The sequence below is a fragment of the Ranitomeya imitator genome, chromosome 4 (genome assembly GCF_032444005.1).
Source record: "Ranitomeya imitator isolate aRanImi1 chromosome 4, aRanImi1.pri, whole genome shotgun sequence".
In the NCBI taxonomy this organism is placed as follows: Eukaryota; Metazoa; Chordata; class Amphibia; order Anura; family Dendrobatidae; genus Ranitomeya; species Ranitomeya imitator.
In genome coordinates this window covers 683,668,754-683,684,412 of record NC_091285.1, presented here as the reverse complement: position 1 = coordinate 683,684,412, position 15,659 = coordinate 683,668,754, and the positions used below count along the sequence as shown (strand labels likewise).

At 36.2% G+C, this 15,659-nt stretch overlaps 18 non-coding genes across 18 annotated transcripts; all 18 read left to right on the top strand.

Annotated features, from left to right (window-relative positions):
* Positions 1-330: 330 nt before the first annotated feature.
* On the top strand, positions 331-412 carry TRNAS-CGA (transfer RNA serine (anticodon CGA)). Its single transcript has one exon. It is a non-coding gene; the product is annotated as a tRNA-Ser (tRNA).
* A 777-nt stretch (positions 413-1,189) lies between these two features.
* Positions 1,190-1,271, top strand: TRNAS-CGA (transfer RNA serine (anticodon CGA)). The gene has a single exon. It is a non-coding gene; the product is annotated as a tRNA-Ser (tRNA).
* A 778-nt stretch (positions 1,272-2,049) lies between these two features.
* TRNAS-CGA (transfer RNA serine (anticodon CGA)) lies at positions 2,050-2,131 on the top strand. The gene has a single exon. It is a non-coding gene; the product is annotated as a tRNA-Ser (tRNA).
* Positions 2,132-2,909: 778 nt separating this feature from the next.
* Positions 2,910-2,991, top strand: TRNAS-CGA (transfer RNA serine (anticodon CGA)). Its single transcript has one exon. It is a non-coding gene; the product is annotated as a tRNA-Ser (tRNA).
* A 778-nt stretch (positions 2,992-3,769) lies between these two features.
* On the top strand, positions 3,770-3,851 carry TRNAS-CGA (transfer RNA serine (anticodon CGA)). The gene has a single exon. It is a non-coding gene; the product is annotated as a tRNA-Ser (tRNA).
* A 776-nt stretch (positions 3,852-4,627) lies between these two features.
* TRNAS-CGA (transfer RNA serine (anticodon CGA)) lies at positions 4,628-4,709 on the top strand. Its single transcript has one exon. It is a non-coding gene; the product is annotated as a tRNA-Ser (tRNA).
* Positions 4,710-5,487: 778 nt separating this feature from the next.
* TRNAS-CGA (transfer RNA serine (anticodon CGA)) lies at positions 5,488-5,569 on the top strand. Its single transcript has one exon. It is a non-coding gene; the product is annotated as a tRNA-Ser (tRNA).
* A 777-nt stretch (positions 5,570-6,346) lies between these two features.
* TRNAS-CGA (transfer RNA serine (anticodon CGA)) lies at positions 6,347-6,428 on the top strand. Its single transcript has one exon. It is a non-coding gene; the product is annotated as a tRNA-Ser (tRNA).
* Positions 6,429-7,206: 778 nt separating this feature from the next.
* On the top strand, positions 7,207-7,288 carry TRNAS-UGA (transfer RNA serine (anticodon UGA)). The gene has a single exon. It is a non-coding gene; the product is annotated as a tRNA-Ser (tRNA).
* A 799-nt stretch (positions 7,289-8,087) lies between these two features.
* TRNAS-CGA (transfer RNA serine (anticodon CGA)) lies at positions 8,088-8,166 on the top strand. The gene has a single exon. It is a non-coding gene; the product is annotated as a tRNA-Ser (tRNA).
* A 777-nt stretch (positions 8,167-8,943) lies between these two features.
* Positions 8,944-9,025, top strand: TRNAS-CGA (transfer RNA serine (anticodon CGA)). The gene has a single exon. It is a non-coding gene; the product is annotated as a tRNA-Ser (tRNA).
* A 778-nt stretch (positions 9,026-9,803) lies between these two features.
* On the top strand, positions 9,804-9,885 carry TRNAS-UGA (transfer RNA serine (anticodon UGA)). Its single transcript has one exon. It is a non-coding gene; the product is annotated as a tRNA-Ser (tRNA).
* A 778-nt stretch (positions 9,886-10,663) lies between these two features.
* Positions 10,664-10,745, top strand: TRNAS-UGA (transfer RNA serine (anticodon UGA)). The gene has a single exon. It is a non-coding gene; the product is annotated as a tRNA-Ser (tRNA).
* Positions 10,746-11,521: 776 nt separating this feature from the next.
* On the top strand, positions 11,522-11,603 carry TRNAS-CGA (transfer RNA serine (anticodon CGA)). The gene has a single exon. It is a non-coding gene; the product is annotated as a tRNA-Ser (tRNA).
* A 778-nt stretch (positions 11,604-12,381) lies between these two features.
* On the top strand, positions 12,382-12,463 carry TRNAS-CGA (transfer RNA serine (anticodon CGA)). Its single transcript has one exon. It is a non-coding gene; the product is annotated as a tRNA-Ser (tRNA).
* A 778-nt stretch (positions 12,464-13,241) lies between these two features.
* Positions 13,242-13,323, top strand: TRNAS-CGA (transfer RNA serine (anticodon CGA)). Its single transcript has one exon. It is a non-coding gene; the product is annotated as a tRNA-Ser (tRNA).
* A 776-nt stretch (positions 13,324-14,099) lies between these two features.
* Positions 14,100-14,181, top strand: TRNAS-UGA (transfer RNA serine (anticodon UGA)). The gene has a single exon. It is a non-coding gene; the product is annotated as a tRNA-Ser (tRNA).
* A 776-nt stretch (positions 14,182-14,957) lies between these two features.
* On the top strand, positions 14,958-15,039 carry TRNAS-CGA (transfer RNA serine (anticodon CGA)). The gene has a single exon. It is a non-coding gene; the product is annotated as a tRNA-Ser (tRNA).
* Positions 15,040-15,659: the final 620 nt, after the last annotated feature.

Below are 15,659 nucleotides of genomic sequence, written 5' to 3'. Positions count from 1 at the left end.
ATGTTTAATGAAAACAAAATATAGAAAAATGTGGATTTTAAGAAAAAATTATGCAGTTTAATTACCTGGCAGTGTGCGGTTTCCAACCACAATTCGAACTGTGAGAAAAATCAGGAGAACAATATACCTGTGTTCCTCAATATACAAACCAAGTATCTCCTTCTACTTGTTCATCTGCGTTCACACCTTTATCTTTCAGTGAGTCAGCCAAGATATCTTGCCCATGACAGAGTTGGGCAATAGAGATTCAGGTGAACGAAGTCCAAAACTTTCTCACAGGCTCTACCTTTGCATGCACTTTGCAAAAAATGATAAACAAATCGTCGGTTGGCTGTGATGGCCGAGTGGTTAAGGCGTTGGCCTCGAAATCCAATGGGGTTTCCCCGCACAGGTTAAAATCCTGTTCACAGCGTAGAATTTTAACATGACAAAAACAATTGAATTTGTCAAAAGGAGTAAACAATATTTATATTAGTAAAATGGGCCAAATGATATGAAATGGGACAAGAATTTGTATTCCAAACTTTGAGTCTCATAATTGAAACTAAGCAGTATGAAAACTAAAAGAAACATTACCAGATGTTTCCCAGGACATTAATGGTATCATTCACTGTTCTCTGGAAACTCTGACCAGAACTGTATTAGTTGCTAAAAGTGCTCTACACCAAATTTTTTTCAGCAATCAAAAGTCAAGTAAGGTTAATAAAATCGTTACCAAAACACATTGGAGAACCATCAGTGATGGCATGCGTTTTTATGATCGCAATCTTTAAGAAGATGGACTTAAAGTTCTCATTTTGTATCAAATTATGCTCACAGTGCAGTGTTTTACATTTAAAAAGTTGGATTTTGCTTGTGAATGTTTAATGTAAACAAAATATAGAAAAATGGGGGTTTTAAGAAAAAATTATGCAGTTTAATTACCTGGCAGTGTGCGGTTTCCAACCACAATTGGAACTGTGAGAAAAATCAGGAGAACAATATACCTGTGTTCCTCAATATACAACCCAATTATCTCCTTCTACTTGTTCATCTGCGTTCACACCTTTATCTTTCAGTGAGTCAGCCAAGATATCTTGCCCATGACAGAGTTGGGCAATAGAAATTCAGGTGAACTAAGTCCAAAACTTTCTCACAGGCTCTACCTCTGCATGCACTTTGCAAAACATGATAAACTTATCATAGGTAGGCTGTGATGGCCGAGTGGTTAAGGCGTTGGACTCGAAATCCAATGGGGTTTCCCCGCACAGGTTCAAATCCTGTTCACAGCGTAGAATTTTAACATGACAAAAACAATTGAATTTGTCAAAAGGAGTAAACAATATATATATTAGTAAAATGGGCCAAATGATATGAAATGGGACAAGAATTTGTATTCCAAACTTTGAGTCTCATAATTGAAACTAAGCAGTATGAAAACTAAAAGAAACATTACCAGATGTTTCCCAGGACATTGATGGTATCATTCACTGTTCTCTGGAAACTCTGACCAGAACTGTATTGGTTGCTAAAAATGCTCTACACCAAATATTTTTCAGCAATCAAATGTCAATTAAAGTAAATAAAATCGTTACCAGAACACATCGGAGAACCATCAGTGATGGCATGCGTTTTTATGATCGCATAGTTAAGACGATGGATTTAAAGTCCTCATTCTGTATCAAATTATGCTCACAGTGCAGTGTTTTACCTTTAAAAAGTTGGATTTTGCTTGTGAAAGTTTAATGAAAACAAAATATAGAAAAATGGGGGTTTTAAGAAAAAATTATGCAGTTTAATTACTTGGCAGTGTGTGGTTTCCAACAACAATTGGAACTGTGAGAAAAATCCGGTGAACAACATCCCTGTGTTCCTCAATATACAAACCAATTATTTCCTTCTACTTGTTCATCTGCGTTCACACCTTTCTCTTTCAGTGAGTCAGCCAAGATATCTTGCCCATGACAGAGTTGGCCAATAGAGATTCAGGTGAACTAAGTCCAAAACTTTCTCACAGGCTGTACCTCTGCATGCACTGTGCAAAAACATGATAAACTAATCCTTGGGTTGGCTGTGATGGCCGAGTGGTTAAGGCGTAGGACTCGAAATCCAATGGGGTTTCCCCGCACAGGTTCAAATCCTGTTCACAGCGTAGAATTTTAACATGACAAAAACAATTGAATTTGTCAAGAAGAGTAACCAATATTTATATTAGTAAAATGGGCCAAATGATATGAAATGGGACAAGAATTTGTATTCCAAACTTTGAGTCTCATAATTGAAACTAAGCAGTATGAAAACTAAAAGAAACATTACTAGATGTTTCCCAGGACATTAATGGTATCATTCACTGTTCTCTGGAAACTCTGACCAGAACTGTATTGGTTGCTAAAAATGCTCTACACCAAACTTTTTTCAGCAATCAAAAGTCAAATAAAGTTAATAAAATCGTTACCAAAACACATTGGAGAACCATCAGTGATGGCATGCGTTTTTATGATCGCATAGTTAAGACGATGGACTTAAATTCCTCATTCTGTATCAAATTATGCTCACAGTGCAGTGTTTTACCTTTAAAAAGTTGGATTTAGCTTGTGAAAGTTTAATGAAAACAAAATATAGAAAAACGGGGGTTTTAAGAAAAAATTATGCAGTTTAATTACTTGGCAGTGTGTGGTTTCCAACAACAATTGGAACTGTGAGAAAAATCCGGTGAACAACATCCCTGTGTTCCTCAATATACAAACCAATTATTTCCTTCTACCTGTTCACCTGCGTTCACACCTTTATCTTTCAGTGAGTCAGCTAAGATATCTTGCCCATGACAGAGTTGGCCAATAGAGATTCAGGTGAACTAAGTCCAAAACTTTCTCACAGGCTCTACCTCTGCATGCACTGTGCAAATACATGATAAAGTAATCCTTGGGTTGGCTGTGATGGCCGAGTGGTTAAGGCGTTGGACTCGAAATCCAATGGGGTTTCCCTGCACAGGTTCAAATCCTGTTCACAGCGTAGAATTTTAACATGACAAAAACAATTGAATTTGTCAAAAAGAGTTAACATTATTTATATTAGTAAAATGGGCCAAATGATATGAAATGGGACTAGAATTTATATTCCAAACTTTGAGTCTCATAATTGAAACTAAGCAGTATGAAAACTAAAAGAAACATTACCAGATGTTTCCCAGGACATTGATGGTATCATTCACTGTTCTCTGGAAACTCTGACCAGAACTGTATTAGTTGCTAAAAATGCTCTACACCAAATTTTTTTCAGCAATCAAATGTCAAATAAAGTAAATAAAATCGTTACCAAAACACATCGGAGAACCATCAGTGATGGCATGCGTTTTTATGATCGCATAGTTAAGACGATGGACTTAAAGTCCTCATTCTGTATCAAATTATGCTCACAGTGCAGTGTTTTACCTTTAAAAAGTTGGATTTTGCTTGTGAATGTTTAATGTAAACAAAATATAGAAAAATGGGGGTTTTAAGAAAAAATTATGCAGTTTAATTACCTGGCAGTGTGCGGTTTCCAACCACAATTGGAACTGTGAGAAAAATCAGGAGAACAATATACCTGTGTTCCTCAATATACAACCCAATTATCTCCTTCTACTTGTTCATCTGCGTTCACACCTTTATCTTTCAGTGAGTCAGCCAAGATATCTTGCCCATGACAGAGTTGGCCAATAGAGATTCAGGTGAACTAAGTCCAAAACTTTCTCACAGGCTCTACCTCTGCATGCACTGTGCAAATACATGATAAAGTAATCCTTGGGTTGGCTGTGATGGCCGAGTGGTTAAGGCGTTGGACTCGAAATCCAATGGGGTTTCCCCGCACAGGTTCAAATCCTGTTCACAGCGTAGAATTTTAACATGACAAAAACAATTGAATTTGTCAAAAGGAGTAAACAATATATATATTAGTAAAATGGGCCAAATGATATGAAATGGGACAAGAATTTGTATTCCAAACTTTGAGTCTCATAATTGAAACTAAGCAGTATGAAAACTAAAAGAAACATTACCAGATGTTTCCCAGGACATTGATGGTATCATTCACTGTTCTCTGGAAACTCTGACCAGAACTGTATTGGTTGCTAAAAATGCTCTACACCAAATATTTTTCAGCAATCAAATGTCAATTAAAGTAAATAAAATCGTTACCAGAACACATCGGAGAACCATCAGTGATGGCATGCGTTTTTATGATCGCATAGTTAAGACGATGGATTTAAAGTCCTCATTCTGTATCAAATTATGCTCACAGTGCAGTGTTTTACCTTTAAAAAGTTGGATTTTGCTTGTGAAAGTTTAATGAAAACAAAATATAGAAAAATGGGGGTTTTAAGAAAAAATTATGCAGTTTAATTACTTGGCAGTGTGTGGTTTCCAACAACAATTGGAACTGTGAGAAAAATCCGGTGAACAACATCCCTGTGTTCCTCAATATACAAACCAATTATTTCCTTCTACTTGTTCATCTGCGTTCACACCTTTATCTTTCAGTGAGTCAGCCAAGATATCTTGCCCATGACAGAGTTGGGCAATAGAAATTCAGGTGAACTAAGTCCAAAACTTTCTCACAGGCTCTACCTCTGCATGCACTTTGCAAAACATGATAAACTTATCATCGGTTGGCTGTGATGGCCGAGTGGTTAAGGCGTTGGACTCGAAATCCAATGGGGTTTCCCCGCACAGGTTCAAATCCTGTTCACAGCGTAGAATTTTAACATGACAAAAACAATTGAATTTGTCAAAAGGAGTAAACAATATATATATTAGTAAAATGGGCCAAATGATATGAAATGGGACAAGAATTTGTATTCCAAACTTTGAGTCTCATAATTGAAACTAAGCAGTATGAAAACTAAAAGAAACATTACCAGATGTTTCCCAGGACATTGATGGTATCATTCACTGTTCTCTGGAAACTCTGACCAGAACTGTATTGGTTGCTAAAAATGGTCTACACCAAATATTTTTCAGCAATCAAATGTCAATTAAAGTAAATAAAATCGTTACCAGAACACATCGGAGAACCATCAGTGATGGCATGCGTTTTTATGATCGCATAGTTAAGACGATGGATTTAAAGTCCTCATTCTGTATCAAATTATGCTCACAGTGCAGTGTTTTACCTTTAAAAAGTTGGATTTTGCTTGTGAAAGTTTAATGAAAACAAAATATAGAAAAATGGGGGTTTTAAGAAAAAATTATGCAGTTTAATTACTTGGCAGTGTGTGGTTTCCAACAACAATTGGAACTGTGAGAAAAATCCGGTGAACAACATCCCTGTGTTCCTCAATATACAAACCAATTATTTCCTTCTATTTGTTCATCTGCGTTCACACCTTTCTCTTTCAGTGAGTCAGCCAAGATATCTTGCCCATGACAGAGTTGGCCAATAGAGATTCAGGTGAACTAAGTCCAAAACTTTCTCACAGGCTGTACCTCTGCATGCACTGTGCAAAAACATGATAAACTAATCCTTGGGTTGGCTGTGATGGCCGAGTGGTTAAGGCGTTGGACTCGAAATCCAATGGGGTTTCCCCGCACAGGTTCAAATCCTGTTCACAGCGTAGAATTTTAACATGACAAAAACAATTGAATTTGTCAAGAAGAGTAACCAATATTTATATTAGTAAAATGGGCCAAATGATATGAAATGGGACAAGAATTTGTATTCCAAACTTTGAGTCTCATAATTGAAACTAAGCAGTATGAAAACTAAAAGAAACATTACCAGATGTTTCCCAGGACATTAATGGTATCATTCACTGTTCTCTGGAAACTCTTACCAGAACTGTATTGGTTGCTAAAAATGCTCTACACCAAATTTTTTTCAGCAATCAATTGTCAAATAAAGTAAATAAAATCGTTACCAAAACACATTGGAGAACCATCAGTGATGGCATGCGTTTTTATGATCGCATAGTTAAGACGATGGACTGAAATTCCTCATTCTGTATCAAATTATGCTCACAGTGCAGTGTTTTAGCTTTAAAAAGTTGGATTTTGCTTGTGAAAGTTTAATGAAAACAAAATATAGAAAAATGGGGGTTTTAAGAAAAAATTATGCAGTTTAATTACTTGGCAGTGTGTGGTTTCCAACAACAATTGGAACTGTGAGAAAAATCCGGTGAACAACATCCCTGTGTTTCTCAATATACAAACCAATTATTTCCTTCTACTTGTTCATCTGCGTTCACACCTTTATCTTTCAGTGAGTCAGCCAAGATATCTTGCCCATGACAGAGATGGCCAATAGAGATTCAGGTGAACTAAGTCCAAAACTTTCTCACAGGCTCTACCTCTGCATGCACTGTGCAAAAACATGATAAACTTATCATCGGTTGGCTGTGATGGCCGAGTGGTTAAGGCGTTGGACTCGAAATCCAATGGGGTTTCCCCGCACAGGTTCAAATCCTGTTCACAGCGTAGAATTTTAACATGACAAAAACAATTGAATTTGTCAAAAGGAGTAAACAATATATATATTAGTAAAATGGGCCAAATGATATGAAATGGGACAAGAATTTGTATTCCAAACTTTGAGTCTCATAATTGAAACTAAGCAGTATGAAAACTAAAAGAAACATTACCAGATGTTTCCCAGGACATTGATGGTATCATTCACTGTTCTCTGGAAACTCTGACCAGAACTGTATTGGTTGCTAAAAATGCTCTACACCAAATATTTTTCAGCAATCAAATGTCAATTAAAGTAAATAAAATCGTTACCAGAACACATCGGAGAACCATCAGTGATGGCATGCGTTTTTATGATCGCATAGTTAAGACGATGGACTTAAATTCCTCATTCTGTATCAAATTATGCTCACAGTGCAGTGTTTTACCTTTAAAAAGTTGGATTTTGCTTGTGAAAGTTTAATGAAAACAAAATATAGAAAAATGGGGGTTTTAAGAAAAAATTATGCAGTTTAATTACTTGGTAGTGTGTGGTTTCCAACAACAATTGGAACTGTGAGAAAAATCCGGTGAACAACATCCCTGTGTTCCTCAATATACAAACCAATTATTTCCTTCTACTTGTTCACCTGCGTTCACACCTTTATCTTTCAGTGAGTCAGCCAAGATATCTTGCCCATGACAGAGTTGGCCAATAGAGATTCAGGTGAACTAAGTCCAAAACTTTCTCACAGGCTCTACCTCTGCATGCACTGTGCAAAAACATGATAAACTAATCATTGAGTTGGCTGTGATGGCCGAGTGGTTAAGGCGTTGGACTTGAAATCCAATGGGGTTTCCCCGCACAGGTTCAAATCCTGTTCACAGCGTAGAATTTTAACATGACAAAAACAATTGAATTTGTCAAAAGGAGTAAACAATATTTATATTAGTAAAATTGACCAAATGATATGAAATGGGACAAGAATTTGTATTCCAAACTTTGAGTCTCATAATTGAAACTAAGCAGTATGAAAACTAAAAGAAACATTACCAGATGTTTCCCAGGACATTAATGGTATCATTCACTGTTCTCTGGAAACTCTGACCAGAACTGTATTAGTTGCTAAAAATGCTCTACACCAAATTTTTTTCAGCAATCAAATGTCAAATAATGTAAATAAAATCGTTACCAAAACACATCGGAAAACCATCAGTGATGGCATGCGTTTTTATGATCGCATAGTTAAGACGATGGACTTAAAGTCCTCATTCTGTATCAAATTATGCTCACAGTGCAGTGTTTTACCTTTAAAAAGTTGGATTTTACTTGTGAATGTTTAATGAAAACAAAATATAGAAAAATGTGGATTTTAAGAAAAAATTATGCAGTTTAATTACCTGGCAGTGTGCGGTTTCCAACCACAATTCGAACTGTGAGAAAAATCAGGAGAACAATATACCTGTGTTCCTCAATATACAAACCAAGTATCTCCTTCTACTTGTTCATCTGCGTTCACACCTTTATCTTTCAGTGAGTCAGCCAAGATATCTTGCCCATGACAGAGTTGGGCAATAGAGATTCAGGTGAACTAAGTCCAAAACTTTCTCACAGGCTCTACCTTTGCATGCACTTTGCAAAAAATGATAAACAAATCGTCGGTTGGCTGTGATGGCCGAGTGGTTAAGGCGATGGCCGAGTGGTTAAGGCGTTGGCCTCGAAATCCAATGGGGTTTCCCCGCACAGGTTAAAATCCTGTTCACAGCGTTGAATTTTAACATGACAAAAACAATTGAATTTGTCAAAAGGAGTAAACAATATTTATATTAGTAAAATGGGCCAAATGATATGAAATGGGACAAGAATTTGTATTCCAAACTTTGAGTCTCATAATTGAAACTAAGCAGTATGAAAACTAAAAGAAACATTACCAGATGTTTCCCAGGACATTAATGGTATCATTCACTGTTCTCTGGAAACTCTGACCAGAACTGTATTAGTTGCTAAAAGTGCTCTACACCAAATTTTTTTCAGCAATCAAAAGTCAAATAAGGTTAATAAAATCGTTACCAAAACACATTGGAGAACCATCAGTGATGGCATGCGTTTTTATGATCGCAATCTTTAAGAAGATGGACTTAAAGTTCTCATTTTGTATCAAATTATGCTCACAGTGCAGTGTTTTACATTTAAAAAGTTGGATTTTGCTTGTGAATGTTTAATGTAAACAAAATATAGAAAAATGGGGGTTTTAAGAAAAAATTATGCAGTTTAATTACTTGGCAGTGTGTGGTTTCCAACAACAATTGGAACTGTGAGAAAAATCCGGTGAACAACATCCCTGTGTTCCTCAATATACAAACCAATTATTTCCTTCTACTTGTTCATCTGCGTTCACACCTTTATCTTTCAGTGAGTCAGCCAAGATATCTTGCCCATGACAGAGTTGGGCAATAGAAATTCAGGTGAACTAAGTCCAAAACTTTCTCACAGGCTCTACCTCTGCATGCACTTTGCAAAACATGATAAACTTATCATCGGTTGGCTGTGATGGCCGAGTGGTTAAGGCGTTGGACTCGAAATCCAATGGGGTTTCCCCGCACAGGTTCAAATCCTGTTCACAGCGTAGAATTTTAACATGACAAAAACAATTGAATTTGTCAAAAGGAGTAAACAATATATATATTAGTAAAATGGGCCAAATGATATGAAATGGGACAAGAATTTGTATTCCAAACTTTGAGTCTCATAATTGAAACTAAGCAGTATGAAAACTAAAAGAAACATTACCAGATGTTTCCCAGGACATTGATGGTATCATTCACTGTTCTCTGGAAACTCTGACCAGAACTGTATTGGTTGCTAAAAATGGTCTACACCAAATATTTTTCAGCAATCAAATGTCAATTAAAGTAAATAATATCGTTACCAGAACACATCGGAGAACCATCAGTGATGGCATGCGTTTTTATGATCGCATAGTTAAGACGATGGATTTAAAGTCCTCATTCTGTATCAAATTATGCTCACAGTGCAGTGTTTTACCTTTAAAAAGTTGGATTTTGCTTGTGAAAGTTTAATGAAAACAAAATATAGAAAAATGGGGGTTTTAAGAAAAAATTATGCAGTTTAATTACTTGGCAGTGTGTGGTTTCCAACAACAATTGGAACTGTGAGAAAAATCCGGTGAACAACATCCCTGTGTTCCTCAATATACAAACCAATTATTTCCTTCTATTTGTTCATCTGCGTTCACACCTTTCTCTTTCAGTGAGTCAGCCAAGATATCTTGCCCATGACAGAGTTGGCCAATAGAGATTCAGGTGAACTAAGTCCAAAACTTTCTCACAGGCTGTACCTCTGCATGCACTGTGCAAAAACATGATAAACTAATCCTTGGGTTGGCTGTGATGGCCGAGTGGTTAAGGCGTTGGACTTGAAATCCAATGGGGTTTCCCCGCACAGGTTCAAATCCTGTTCACAGCGTAGAATTTTAACATGACAAAAACAATTGAATTTGTCAAGAAGAGTAACCAATATTTATATTAGTAAAATGGGCCAAATGATATGAAATGGGACAAGAATTTGTATTCCAAACTTTGAGTCTCATAATTGAAACTAAGCAGTATGAAAACTAAAAGAAACATTACTAGATGTTTCCCAGGACATTAATGGTATCATTCACTGTTCTCTGGAAACTCTGACCAGAACTGTATTGGTTGCTAAAAATGCTCTACACCAAACTTTTTTCAGCAATCAAAAGTCAAATAAAGTTAATAAAATCGTTACCAAAACACATTGGAGAACCATCAGTGATGGCATGCGTTTTTATGATCGCATAGTTAAGACGATGGACTTAAATTCCTCATTCTGTATCAAATTATGCTCACAGTGCAGTGTTTTACCTTTAAAAAGTTGGATTTTGCTTGTGAAAGTTTAATGAAAACAAAATATAGAAAAATGGGGGTTTTAAGAAAAAATTATGCAGTTTAATTACTTGGCAGTGTGTGGTTTCCAACAACAATTGGAACTGTGAGAAAAATCCGGTGAACAACATCCCTGTGTTCCTCAATATACAAACCAATTATTTCCTTCTACTTGTTCACCTGCGTTCACACCTTTATCTTTCAGTGAGTCAGCCAAGATATCTTGCCCATGACAGAGTTGGCCAATAGAGATTCAGGTGAACTAAGTCCAAAACTTTCTCACAGGCTCTACCTCTGCATGCACTGTGCAAAAACATGATAAACTAATCATTGAGTTGGCTGTGATGGCCGAGTGGTTAAGGCGTTGGACTTGAAATCCAATGGGGTTTCCCCGCACAGGTTCAAATCCTGTTCACAGCGTAGAATTTTAACATGACAAAAACAATTGAATTTGTCAAAAGGAGTAAACAATATTTATATTAGTAAAATTGGCCAAATGATATGAAATGGGACAAGAATTTGTATTCCAAACTTTGAGTCTCATAATTGAAACTAAGCAGTATGAAAACTAAAAGAAACATTACCAGATGTTTCCCAGGACATTAATGGTATCATTCACTGTTCTCTGGAAACTCTGACCAGAACTGTATTAGTTGCTAAAAATGCTCTACACCAAATTTTTTTCAGCAATCAAATGTCAAATAATGTAAATAAAATCGTTACCAAAACACATCGGAAAACCATCAGTGATGGCATGCGTTTTTATGATCGCATAGTTAAGACGATGGACTTAAAGTCCTCATTCTGTATCAAATTATGCTCACAGTGCAGTGTTTTACCTTTAAAAAGTTGGATTTTACTTGTGAATGTTTAATGAAAACAAAATATAGAAAAATGTGGATTTTAAGAAAAAATTATGCAGTTTAATTACCTGGCAGTGTGCGGTTTCCAACCACAATTCGAACTGTGAGAAAAATCAGGAGAACAATATACCTGTGTTCCTCAATATACAAACCAAGTATCTCCTTCTACTTGTTCATCTGCGTTCACACCTTTATCTTTCAGTGAGTCAGCCAAGATATCTTGCCCATGACAGAGTTGGGCAATAGAGATTCAGGTGAACTAAGTCCAAAACTTTCTCACAGGCTCTACCTCTGCATGCACTTTGCAAAACATGATAAACAAATCGTCGGTTGGCTGTGATGGCCGAGTGGTTATGGCGTTGGACTCGAAATCCAATGGGGTTTCCCCACACAGGTTAAAATCCTGTTCACAGCGTAGAATTTTAACATGACAAAAACAATTGAATTTGTCAAAAGGAGTAAACAATATTTATATTAGTAAAATGGGCCAAATGATATGAAATGGGACAAGAATTTGTATTCCAAACTTTGAGTCTCATAATTGAAACTAAGCAGTATGAAAACTAAAAGAAACATTACCAAATGTTTCCCAGGACATTAATGGTATCATTCACTGTTCTCTGGAAACTCTGACCAGAACTGTATTAGTTGCTAAAAGTGCTCTACACCAAATTTTTTTCAGCAATCAAATGTCAAATAATGTAAACATAATCGTTACCAAAACACATCGGAAACCCATCAGTGATGGCATGCGTTTTTATGATCGCATAGTTAAGACGATGGACTTAAAGTCCTCATTCTGTATCAAATTATGCTCACAGTGCAGTGTTTTACCTTTAAAAAGTTGGATTTTGCTTGTAAAAGTTTAATGAAAACAAAATATAGAAAAATGGGGGTTTTAAGAAAAAATTATGCAGTTTAATTACTTGGCAGTGTGTGGTTTCCAACAACAATTGGAACTGTGAGAAAAATCCGGTGAACAACATCCCTGTGTTCCTCAATATACAAACCAATTATTTCCTTCTACTTGTTCATCTGCGTTCACACCTTTCTCTTTCAGTGAGTCAGCCAAGATATCTTGCCCATGACAGAGTTGGCCAATAGAGATTCAGGTGAACTAAGTCCAAAACTTTCTCACAGGCTCTACCTCTGCATGCACTGTGCAAATACATGATAAAGTAATCCTTTGGTTGGTTGTGATGGCCGAGTGGTTAAGGCGTTGGACTCGAAATCCAATGGGGTTTCCCCGCACAGGTTCAAATCCTGTTCACAGCGTAGAATTTTAACATGACAAAAACAATTGAATTTGTCAAAAAGAGTTAACATTATTTATATTAGTAAAATGGGCCAAATGATATGAAATGGGACAAGAATTTATATTCCAAACTTTGAGTCTCATAATTGAAACTAAGCAGTATGAAAACTAAAAGAAACATTACCAGATGTTTCCCAGGACATTGATGGTATCATTCACTGTTTTCTGGAAACTCTGACCAGAACTGTATTAGTTGCTAAAAATGCTCTACACCAAATTTTTTTCAGCAATCAAATGTCAAATAAAGTAAATAAAATCGTTACCAAAACACATCGGAGAACCATCAGTGATGGCATGCGTTTTTATGATCGCATAGTTAAGACGATGGACTTAAAGTCCTCATTCTGTATCAAATTATGCTCACAGTGCAGTGTTTTACCTTTAAAAAGTTGGATTTTGCTTGTGAATGTTTAATGTAAACAAAATATAGAAAAATGGGGGTTTTAAGAAAAAATTATGCAGTTTAATTACCTGGCAGTGTGCGGTTTCCAACCACAATTGGAACTGTGAGAAAAATCAGGAGAACAATATACCTGTGTTCCTCAATATACAACCCAATTATCTCCTTCTACTTGTTCATCTGCGTTCACACCTTTATCTTTCAGTGAGTCAGCCAAGATATCTTGCCCATGACAGAGTTGGCCAATAGAGATTCAGGTGAACTAAGTCCAAAACTTTCTCACAGGCTCTACCTCTGCATGCACTGTGCAAATACATGATAAAGTAATCCTTGGGTTGGCTGTGATGGCCGAGTGGTTAAGGCGTTGGACTCGAAATCCAATGGGGTTTCCCCGCACAGGTTCAAATCCTGTTCACAGCGTAGAATTTTAACATGACAAAAACAATTGAATTTGTCAAGAAGAGTAAACAATTTATATTAGTAAAATGGGCCAAATGATATGAAATGGGACAAGAATTTGTATTTCAAACTTTGAGTCTCATAATTGAAAATAAGCAGTATGAAAACTAAAAGAAACATTACCAGATGTTTCCCAGGACATTGATGGTATCATTCACTGTTCTCTGGAAACTCTGAACAGAACTGTATTGGTTGCTAAAAATGCTCTACACCAAATTTTTTTCAGCAATCAAATGTCAAATAAAGTAAATAAAATCGTTACCAAAACACATTGGAGAACCATCAGTGATGGCATGCGTTTTTATGATCGCATAGTTAAGACGATGGACTTAAATTCCTCATTCTGTATCAAATTATGCTCACAGTGCAGTGTTTTACCTTTAAAAAGTTGGATTTTGCTTGTGAAAGTTTAATGAAAACAAAATATAGAAAAATGGGGGTTTTAAGAAAAAATTATGCAGTTTAATTACTTGGCAGTGTGTGGTTTCCAACAACAATTGGAACTGTGAGAAAAATCCTGTGAACAACATCCCTGTGTTCCTCAATATACAAACCAATTATTTCCTTCTACTTGTTCATCTGTGTTCACACCTCTATCTTTCAGTGAGTCAGCCAAGATATCTTGCCCATGACAGAGATGGCCAATAGAGATTCAGGTGAACTAAGTCCAAAACTTTCTCACAGGCTCTACCTCTGCATGCACTGTGCAAAAACATGATAAACTAATCATTGAGTTGGCTGTGATGGCCGAGTGGTTAAGGCGTTGGACTTGAAATCCAATGGGGTTTCCCCGCACAGGTTCAAATCCTGTTCACAGCGTAGAATTTTAACATGACAAAAACAATTGAATTTGTCAAAAGGAGTAAACAATATATATATTAGTAAAATGGGCCAAATGATATGAAATGGGACAAGAATTTGTATTCCAAACTTTGAGTCTCATAATTGAAACTAAGCAGTATGAAAACTAAAAGAAACATTACCAGATGTTTCCCAGGACATTAATGGTATCATTCACTGTTCTCTGGAAACTCTGACCAGAACTGTATTAGTTGCTAAAAATGCTCTACACCAAATTTTTTTCAGCAATCAAATGTCAAATAATGTAAATAAAATCGTTACCAAAACACATCGGAAAACCATCAGTGATGGCATGCGTTTTTATGATCGCATAGTTAAGACGATGGACTTAAAGTCCTCATTCTGTATCAAATTATGCTCACAGTGCAGTGTTTTACCTTTAAAAAGTTGGATTTTACTTGTGAATGTTTAATGAAAACAAAATATAGAAAAATGTGGATTTTAAGAAAAAATTATGCAGTTCAATTATCTGGCAGTGTGCGGTTTCCAACCACAATTCGAACTGTGAGAAAAATCAGGAGAACAATATACCTGTGTTCCTCAATATACAAACCAAGTATCTCCTTCTACTTGTTCATCTGCGTTCACACCTTTATCTTTCAGTGAGTCAGCCAAGATATCTTGCCCATGACAGAGTTGGGCAATAGAGATTCAGGTGAACTAAGTCCAAAACTTTCTCACAGGCTCTACCTTTGCATGCACTTTGCAAAAAATGATAACCAAATCGTCGGTTGGCTGTGATGGCCGAGTGGTTAAGGCGTTGGCCTCGAAATCCAATGGGGTTTCCCCGCACAGGTTAAAATCCTGTTCACAGCGTAGAATTTTAACATGACAAAAACAATTGAATTTGTCAAAAGGAGTAAACAATATTTATATTAGTAAAATGGGCCAAATGATATGAAATGGGACAAGAATTTGTATTCCAAACTTTGAGTCTCATAATTGAAACTAAGCAGTATGAAAACTAAAAGAAACATTACCAGATGTTTCCCAGGACATTAATGGTATCATTCACTGTTCTCTGGAAACTCTGACCAGAACTGTATTAGTTGCTAAAAGTGCTCTACACCAAATTTTTTTCAGCAATCAAATGTCAAATAATGTAAACAAAATCGTTACCAAAACACATCGGAAAACCATCAGTGATGGCATGCGTTTTTATGATCGCATAGTTAAGACGATGGACTTAAAGTCCTCATTCTGTATCAAATTATGCTCACAGTGCAGTGTTTTACCTTTAAAAAGTTGGATTTTGCTTGTGAAAGTTTAATGAAAACAAAATATAGAAAAATGGGGGTTTTAAGAAAAAATTATGCAGTTTAATTACTTGGCAGTGTGTGGTTTCCAACAACAATTGGAACTGTGAGAAAAATCCGGTGAACAACATCCCTGTGTTCCTCAATATACAAACCAATTATTTCCTTCTACTTGTTCAT